The sequence below is a fragment of the Oncorhynchus gorbuscha genome, linkage group LG16 (assembly GCF_021184085.1).
Source record: "Oncorhynchus gorbuscha isolate QuinsamMale2020 ecotype Even-year linkage group LG16, OgorEven_v1.0, whole genome shotgun sequence".
NCBI lineage: Eukaryota > Metazoa > Chordata > Actinopteri > Salmoniformes > Salmonidae > Oncorhynchus > Oncorhynchus gorbuscha.
Genome location: NC_060188.1, coordinates 35,418,726 through 35,428,548, shown reverse-complemented (window position 1 = coordinate 35,428,548; position 9,823 = coordinate 35,418,726). Strand labels below are relative to the sequence as shown.

Sequence of the window (9,823 nt, the reverse complement as noted above, 5' to 3'; positions counted from 1 at the left end):
CAATGTAGGTTTTTGTTCCTATGTGATTAAATTTTGTTACATAGAAACGTTCTAAAAGTAGCTCTTGTTTCGTTTTAACCTGCGCCTCTAGAGGGCGACATAGTCAAACAAAATGGCTGATTTTCAGTATCACCTTTTTCTGGTGTGGGTGTGCGCCCTTTTTACATAAAAAAATCACTGAATAATGTGTTGAGTATTGGATATTAATTTAGAGCAATAATTAATAAATACATTTTGTTGCAGTTGTCGCTCCTGCTTGAGATATGCCAGGCTTGGCAGAGATATGTATTGGCATGCTGTCGCTGCTCCCCCTGGCTTGGGCCAGAGTAGTCTACAGCCACAATGAATGTAAACACACATCTGTTCAGTAGCAGTGTGTGGGTAAAATCACTGGGGAAGCCAAGCCAGAAAAAAAATCCATATTACAACCTATATGTTATGATAATTGTGTTGTTTGCTGTATAACCTGTTAGTTCATATGCCTTGCCACCGTGATACATAGGCTTAAGGCTGAGACAGTGACAAAATAAATTCGACCACACCTTTTGTTTCATCACAAACCCGGAGAGTAACCTCTGTCTGATGATGTCCACAAAGCATATTGCATGTAACGAACAGTTACATGACCTACAGCATCGTCAAGCAAGTTAATGTTTCCGACATTTTCTGACTACTAAACAACTATTGATTTAGAACCACGGACAGTTACCACAAGTTGCAAAGAAACAGGAGCTGCCTCCACCTATTCCAGTGCCATTTCAGCTTCAACATCATCAAATCACCTATGCTTAGTCTAATACAGTGACAACAAAAAGATAACAATAAACAACTTTGTTCAATCAACGTAAGCTAAATATGATGTGGCTGTCCATGGTTCTGATTTCTCTCTCTGTGTGTGTGTGTGTGTGTGTGTGTGTGTGTGTGTGTGTGTGTGTGTGTGTGTGTGTGTGTGTGTGTGTGTGTGTGTGTGTGTGTGTGTGTGTGTGTGTGTGTGTGTGTGTGTGTAAGTAGAAAAAACATGTTGACATCCTCCTCTCTTTGATGTTGATGATATTGTCTATGACTCTGTCATACACTACACATTTTTAGTTTTTGTTCTAGGCTACCTGGCTAAAATGCTTGCTTGCTAACTTCATGGGCAACAATGAGCCAGATAGTTAACATTAGCCTACTACATCTAGCTACATATTGAACTTTCATCCTCTCGGACCAGGGGCACAATGTATGAATTTATAGTTGGATCAGAATCTCTGTTATAATCATTGGCCAGTACGGAGAATGAAGTAAAACCACAAGTCCAAATCTCTTTCTCCATCCATGGGTAAGTTAGGAAAGGGCCAATTTTAGCTAGCTAGCCACCGGAGGACAACGACAACAATTCACATTTTTCTGTCAGTGATTGGTGTGAAGCCAAATCCAAACTGGCTTCCCTTGACACTTTTTTTGTTGTTGTGCCAGGACCATTCACAATTGATCTCACTCAGTTTAGCTTAGCGCTGATTTGCTATTGTTTTATACATTATTTTTTTTCAAGGGAGGACAAATGTTTGCTGGCTTCCCTTGCGTTCAATGCTACGGGCGACAACAATGTCATACACTTTTTGACCAGACAGCATCAAATAGATGGGCACCACATACAGAGACAAAGAGGCACTGTTTCTGATGCTTTCTCCGATGATGTACATTCAGCCTCTTCTTGCAAATTGAAAGAAAATTATGAAACACAGAGCCTAAAGGTGAATTATTTCATTTTTTTTGGGGGGGGGGGGGGGGTTGCCTGGTTTCCCTTGGCATCAATGAATACATGCCACTGAGTCTGTTTGTCCTTAACACTCACGTGTGCACACTAGCACTGAGAGGGAGAGAGTGTGTCTGTCCAAATGTGCATTCAGTTCAAACTATTTTGGAGGCAAGTTTACCCCCTTTCACCTTATTTTCATGTAGGGTCATATTAGGCTAGTGGTTCCCAAGCTGTGAGGCATTAAGGAACTATGTTGGGCTTTCAACTTACTCTTGAAAGTTGTAATGGTAGAATGCAAAATGTGCAATTTTGTAATTGGATAGTGAATCAGCAATTTTCTTATTGTCATGTCAGTCATTGCAAACCTTTAGAGAGCTATTTATAACTTGTCAGAAACGTTTTCTTTTAGCCCATTGATTTTGTTATAATGTTTGTCACTCAGTTATCACTTGAACACATACAAGACTTGGCAAAATGTGTAGAATTGCAGGAAACTTGCTTTAAAATTCATAAATGTTTTCTCCACCACATGGCAAAATGTGTAGAATTGCAAGAATGTGCTTTAAAATGTCCAAAAGTCACCACCCCATGGAATAATGTATAGAATTGCAGGAAATAAGTTTGAAATTTGCTAAATTCTCTCAAACAAGAGGGGTGTGACCAGTTTGTGTCATGGACGGTGTAGGTGTTCCCCAATGATAGAAGAGTGAAAAAGATTGGTAACCACTGTGTTAGGCAATTGTTCTTTTGCGTCACTCTTTCTATTTCTATCTGATTGTGAGGTTATCTATTCAATACTGACTTTTCTCTTGTCTGTCGAAGTCAGACTTGTGATAAATTATTGCTAGTGTGTGTGTGAGAAAGAGGCTCTGTCTCTATCTCTGACACCATTACGATTTATATCAACCTCAATCTCATTTTCATGAATATCCTCTCTCTCTCGGTCTGTCTTATTCCTTCTCTGTCTCTCGCACGATGTCTCTCTCTCTTTTTCTCTCTCTTTCTGGGTCCAGTGTTCCTGGGATAACAGTCTGCGTCCTCGTACCTGTCTCGCTCGCTGCTCTGGAACAAATGGGACCTGGAGCTGGTGACGCCAGACAGCCTTGAGAGGGAGTGCATAGAGGAGGTGTGCACCTACGAGGAGGCCATGGAGGTGTTTGAGGACACACCCCAAACGGTGGGGGAAGGGGGCAGTGAATGTGTTTGTACCTTTCATGAAAGTCTGTTGGAAATTGTTTTATTTACGCACATTAAGAATACTGTAAGCTTGTTCAATTAATTGACTAATTGAATTTTCTATTTTCCCCAGAATGTATTTTGGAACACATATTCCAGCAGTCACAGTAAGATATTTTTTGGGGGGGTCATTTATAAACCTATACGAAGTCAATGTTGACATTTACATTCTCACTACTGTCCTCATGTTTTTCTATGGATGATGCTAGCATTGATGATTTATCATCGCACAGGCTATAATATTAATATAATGTACATTGCAAATGTATTTATTGTGTTGGTTCTTTAGATACAGCTCTCAGAGTGGATGTGTTGGGTCTAGTGGCAGGAATCTTGGCTATTCTAGTGTCTGCTGTCATAGCCACGGTACTAGGCTGCTACTGTTACAAGAACAAAGCTGGTAGGACGGCAGGCAGGTAAGATTGAGTGTGTGTGTTGTGTCTATGTATGTTAGTGTGTCGATCTTAGAGTGTAAGTCTGTATAGTATAGCCTACCTAACCTAAGGCATCTATTGCCTGGTTGCCCTACCTGTCAGCAAATTTCATATGATAAAGTAGGCCTACGTAATCCCTGGTAGCACTACATTGTAGCAACATATATGATAAAGTACATTGTATTTTATTATTTTTTAATTACAGTAGCCTATATAAGGTAGTAGCAACATGATAAAATAGGACTATGTAATCCTGGATAGCCCTACATATAGCAGAAACAATATTTCAGAAATTAACAATGGACTCTGAGTCTTCCCATTATTTGGTGTGTGTGTGGGCAAAATTACTTGTGTGTAGCCTAACCTAGTATGACTTTTATGTAATGTTTCAGTGCTCCAGTGAGGATGGTTGTGGATGGCCAGCCTGCCCCAGAGACAGTGCCTCTGGCTGGGATCATCGCTCCAGGACTGCCCTCCTACGGCGAAGCCCTGACACGCAGTGGGCAGCATGACGCACCCCCGCCACCTTACTCTGGGTAGGTCTGTGTGTGTGTGTGTGTGTGTATCACAGGAGGTTGGTGGCACCATAATTAGGGAGGCCGGGCTCATGGTAATGGCTGGAGCAGAATGACTTGAATGGTATCAAACACATGGTTTCTATGTGTTTGATGCCATTCCATTTACTCCGTTCCAGCCATTATTGAGCCATCCTCCCCTCAGCAGCCTCCACTGGTGTTTATGTACAATGGGGCAAAAAAGTATATAGTCAGCCACCAATTGTGCAAGTTCTCCCACTTAACAAGATGAGAGGCCTGTAATTTTCATCTTAGGTACACTTCAACTATGACAGACAAAATGAGAAAAAAAATCCAGAAAATCACAATGTAGGATTTTTAATGAATTTATTTGTAAATTATGGTGGAAAATAAGTATTTGGTCATCTACAAACAAGCAAGTTTTCTGGCTCTCACAGACCTGTAACTTCTTCTTTAAGAGGCTTCTCTGTCCTCCACTCATTACCTGTATTAATGGCACCTGTTTGAACTTGTTATCAGTATAAAAGACACCTGTCTACAACCTCAAACAGTCACACTCCAACCTCCACTATGGCCAAGACCAAAGAGCTGTCAAAGGACACCAGAAACTAAATTGTAAACCTGCACCAGGCTGGGAAGACTGAATCTGCAATAGGTAAGCAGCTTGGTTTGAAGAAATCAACTGTGGGAGCAATTATTAGGAAATGGAAGACATACAAGACCACTGATAATCTCCCTCGATCTCGGGCTCCACACAACATCTCACCCCGTGGGGTCAAAATGATCACAAGAACGGTGAGCAAAAATCCCAGAACCACACGGGGGGACCTAGTGTGAATGACCTGCAGAGAGCTGGGACTGAAGTAACAAAGCCTACCATCAGTAACACACTACGCCGCCAGGGACTCAAATCCTGCAGTGCCAGACGTGTTCCCCTGATTAAGCCAGTACATGTCCAGGCCCGTCTGAAGTTTGCTAGAGAGCATTTGGATGACCCAGAAGAAGATTGGGAGAATGTCACATGGTCAGATGAAACCAAAATATAACTTTTTGGTAAAAACTCGTTGTGTTTGGAGGACAAAGAATGCTGAGTTGCATCCAAAGATCACCATACCTACTGTGAAGCATGGGGGTGGAAACATCATGCTTTGGGGCTGTTTTTCTGCAAAGGGACCAGGACGACTGATCCGTGTAAAGGAAAGAATGAATGGGGCCATGTATCGTGAGATTTTGAGTGAAAACTTCCTTCCATCAGCAAGGGCATTGAATATGAAACGTGGCTGGGTCTTTCAGCATGACAATGATACGTCTGCTAAATGACTTAAATGTAATGTAAATGATACCAAACACACCGCCCGGGCAATGAAGGAGTGGCTTCGTAAGAAGCATTTCAAGGTCCTGGAGTGGCCTAGCCAGTCTCCAGATCTCAACCCCATAGAAAATCTTTGGAGGGAGTTGAAAGTCCGTGTTGCCCAGCAACAGGCCCCAAAACATCACTGCTCTAGAGGAGATCTGCATGGAGGAATGGGCCAAAATACCAGCAACAGTGTGTTAAAACCTTGTGAAGACTTACAGAAAACGTTTGACCTCTGTCATTGCCAACAAAGGGTATATAACAAAGTATTGAGAAACTTTTGTTATTGAGCAAATATTTATTTTCCACCATAATTTGCAAATAAATTCATTAAAAATCCTACAATGAGATTTTCTGGATTTTTTTTTCTCATTTTGTCTGTCATAGTTAAAGTGTACCTATGATGAAAATTACAGGCCTCTTCTCATTTTATGTGGGAGAACTTGCACAATTGGTGGCTGACTAAATACTTTTTTGCCCCACTTGTATGTGCCACCACAGTTTAAGAATGTGTACTATGCGTGAATGTATTCCAGCTTTGTGTACTATGTGTAATATGCATGTCTGTCAACTGTGTGTCTGTCTCAGTGGTGGAAAAAGTATCCAATTGACATACTTGAGTAATAGTAAAGATACCTTAATAGAAAATGACTCAAGTAAAAGTCACCCAGTAAAATACTAATTGAGTCTGAAAGTATTTAGTTTTAAATATACTTAAGTATCTAAAGTAAATGCAATTGCTAAAATGTACTTAAGTATCAAAAGTAAAAAAAATAATTTCAAATTCCTTATATTAAGCAAACCAGACTGCACAATTTAAAAAATGTTTATTGATGGATAGCCAGGGGCACACTGCAACACTCAGACATAATTTACAAACAAAGCATTTGTGTTTAGTGAGTCTGCCAGGCAGTAGGGATGACCAGGGATGTTCACTCGTGTGAATTGGACGATTTTCCTATCAAAATGTAACTAAGTACTTTTGGATGTCAGGGAAAATGTATGGAGTAAAAAGTACATTTATTTTCTTTAGGAATGTAGTGAAGTAAGACTTGCCGAAAATATTCATAGTAAAGTACAGATACCCCCCCAAAAAACGAATTAAGGGGTACTTTTTTAGATCACTGGTCTGTCTGCATCTTTCATTCATGTCACAACCTATTTCTCTTTTTTTTCCTATCTCTTTTTTTTCCACAGGGGGGCGCCATCAGTACCTCCTGACCCAGCTGACAATACTGAGATTACTGCAAATACTGAGGACACTGAGTGAAAAGGAGGAAAGGACCTTTTAAAAAGGGCCATTCATGAAGAGTGTGTGTGTGTGTGTGTGTGTGTGTGTGTGTGTGTGTGTGTGTGTGTGTGTGTGTGTGTGTGTGTGTGTGTGTGTGTGTGTGTGTGTGTGTGTGTGTGTGTGTGTGTGTGTGTGTGTGTGTGTGTGTGTGTGTGTGTGTGTGTGTGTGTGTGTTACAAGCATCAATTGGAGTTCTGGACAGTTATAAGTGAGCACAGCTGTGAACATTTCAACTCCTGTGAGTTGTTGAGATAGATACGGGAAATGTCCATATAATAGGAGAGCATTTCAATTTATTTTTTTTCGGGGGAAGAGGGGAGTTCATAGGGGGGCAAGGCTGAAGGATGTTATAGATAGAGAAATTAGGGGAATGGGATGAAGACTTGTTAAGAGGTTACCTGTGAGAAAGAGAAGCAATCCCTTGATTGCAAAATGCATCATATGGGGATGATTCCTGTATTTTGAAAGTTACATATCTTGATTGATGACAAGCAAAACATTTTGGGACTATTTCAACAATGGGCTAATGGAATTTCCTTTAATATGTATAAACTACCAGATGGTATAGAATTTAGGTCAACATGTTGGCTAATGTTTGTTTTATCTCGGTTGTTTCTATCTGTATTGGTACATGACAGACCACTCTGAAATTAAGTCTATATTTATACACATTTCTTATTCAAAACATTTGAATAAAACGTTTTGCACCTAGCCCACTGGTCAATCAGACAGTCATCTAGATTCCATAGAGTTGCACGTTTATTTTTTCCCTCTCTGCTCAGGGTCTGTTTATTTCTCCCGATTCAGAAATTAGTAATCCAAAATGTTACGGTACTGATTATTTTATTGTTTGTTTAACCTTAATCAGTAACGGCTACATTTTAAGTAATCCGCCCAACCCTGCATATATCTGCACTCTTTAATCGAAATGTATCTTGCATTGCTCCCAAATGTACCCGTTTGGCCTGTGCTACACTGTATTCTGTCTGAGAATATTCTCTGTGTATATGACTAAAGGCTGGCCAGTCTGCATCTGAGGTGACCGTATAGCATTTACTACGATGCTGCCTCCGCAGACATCAGGGCCTTCATACATCTTGTGCTTAGCTGAGCCGAGCTATTGTGAAGGAATTTGTCAAGGGAGTTAGTGTTTATACTGGACCTCCCGCTCCCACCTACCCTCAACCAATCATGTCAATGCGGAGCTATAGAGCCCTTCGCTTTGTTACAAAATTTGAGGCGCACGGCGATGCGGGTATAGCGTATGATTTCGGATCAAACATAAATGGGCTTTTAGAAAGAGTTGGATTAGCAGACACTGCGTATGTGTGTGTGTGCGCACTGGAGAGGGAGAGAAAGCAAGTGAGTGGGGAGAGGGAGGGAGTGTGCTAACATGCGATCCAACCAGCCGCTCTAAAAAAAATGGCGTCTTAAGAAGAAAATGACGTGTAACCCTCACATAAAGATTCTAGTATGGCCGCGAAACCTCTCTTCAATTCACTCAGGTCTATTTATAATTGGTTTTTACAAAAGAACGCGAGGAACAATACAATATATGTTGATGCGCGGTACGAATATTGTAGTCGTTGCCAAAGTCAGAAGGCCCGCCTACTTGACCAATCAGATGAGGGAGTGGATCACGCGTATGCATGGGCAGACGAGAGACATGCATTTATGCTGCGTTCAAATGGTAGTCGGATCTAGGATACTGACATTGCTGATTTGTTAAATGCACGTGCCGCGTTCAACGAAACATCAAGTCGGAAATTCTAGTTCCGACTTGTAAGTGAACGCGGCACCATTTTTATCACAATGATTTATTTATTTATTAGCTGTAATAAAACCAACCGTTCTAAATGTAAAGTGGTAATCGGATGTCTTTTTCAAACTCAGCTTGAAAGCTTATCATTATGTTTTCCCTTACTCAGTTACTTGTTTTAACCCAAAATAGGTTTACTCCAATATCAGCATTGTTTTTAAAATGGCATGTAGTAAGACAGACAAATTGACACAACTTGAAAACGTACACAGTTTCACATAAATGTTTATTTTATTTGTAAATGTTTTTTTTGTTGTTGCCTGATTTAAGATAAACTTCAACGCTTTTACTTTATTTGGCACCTAGGAACTTACTATAGTCATTTATTTAACTTGACAGTACACCTTTTTGGTATTTTGTACCAGTTTCTGTCTCAGTACAAAGGAATGGTCTTCAAACATTTAATTATTATGATTAATTGGACATACATGGCACTTTAGACAGCCAAAGCTCTTTACAGTGTAAGGGGAAACTCACCACCCTAACCCCACTTGGTTCCTTCAGAAAGTATTAAAACCCCTTGACTTATTCCACATTTTGTTGTGCTTTTTTATACCCATCAGAACAGGTGCCCTTCTTTGCGAGGCTTTGGGAAACCTCCCTGGTCTTTGCGGTTGAATCTGTGTTTGAAATTCACTGCTCGACTGAGTGACCTTACATATAATTGTATATATGGTGTACAGAGAAGAGGTAGTCATTCAAAAATCATTTTAAACACTATTATTGCATTCAGAGTGAGTCCATGCAACTTATTATGTGACTTGTTAGGCACATTTTTACTACTGAGCTTGTTTAGGCTTGTCATAATCAAGGGGTTGTATACTTATTGACTCAACATTTCAGCTTTTCATTTTTTATTAATTTGTAAAAAAATAATATATATATATATATATATATATATATATATATATATATATATATATATATATATATATATATATATATATATATATATATGCTAATTCCACTTTTGACATTGAGGTATTGTGTGTAGGCCAGTGACACAATCTACATTTAAACCATTTTAAATTCAGTCTGTAGCACAACAAAATGTGGAAAAAGTCAAGGGGTGTGAATATTGTCTATAGGCCCTGTACATACTCTTTATTTGTATTTATTTTATTGGCCCATTCACTCCCCTCTTTGGATGACAAAGGTAACCTTGTTTTTCTTTTTAATTGAAATAATTGTACAGATATTCTTTCATATACTGTACATTATTCATCAACTTTACATACATGGTCATTTTATACACAGTATAACATGATAGGAATACAGTTTTATATACACATTACACATAAAATGGTACTCATCATTACATAAAGCCCCATCTTAAATTTTATTGAGGTACACTCCATTGTTGGTTGGTTGGTACTTTAACATTATTAAAATGAAATTAATGTAAAAGTGTA

The 9,823-nt window shown here is 39.5% G+C and overlaps 1 pseudogene; it reads left to right on the top strand.

Annotated features, from left to right (window-relative positions):
* Nucleotides 1-263: 263 nt before the first annotated feature.
* LOC123998971 lies at nt 264-6,579 on the top strand (annotated as a pseudogene).
* Nucleotides 6,580-9,823: the final 3,244 nt, after the last annotated feature.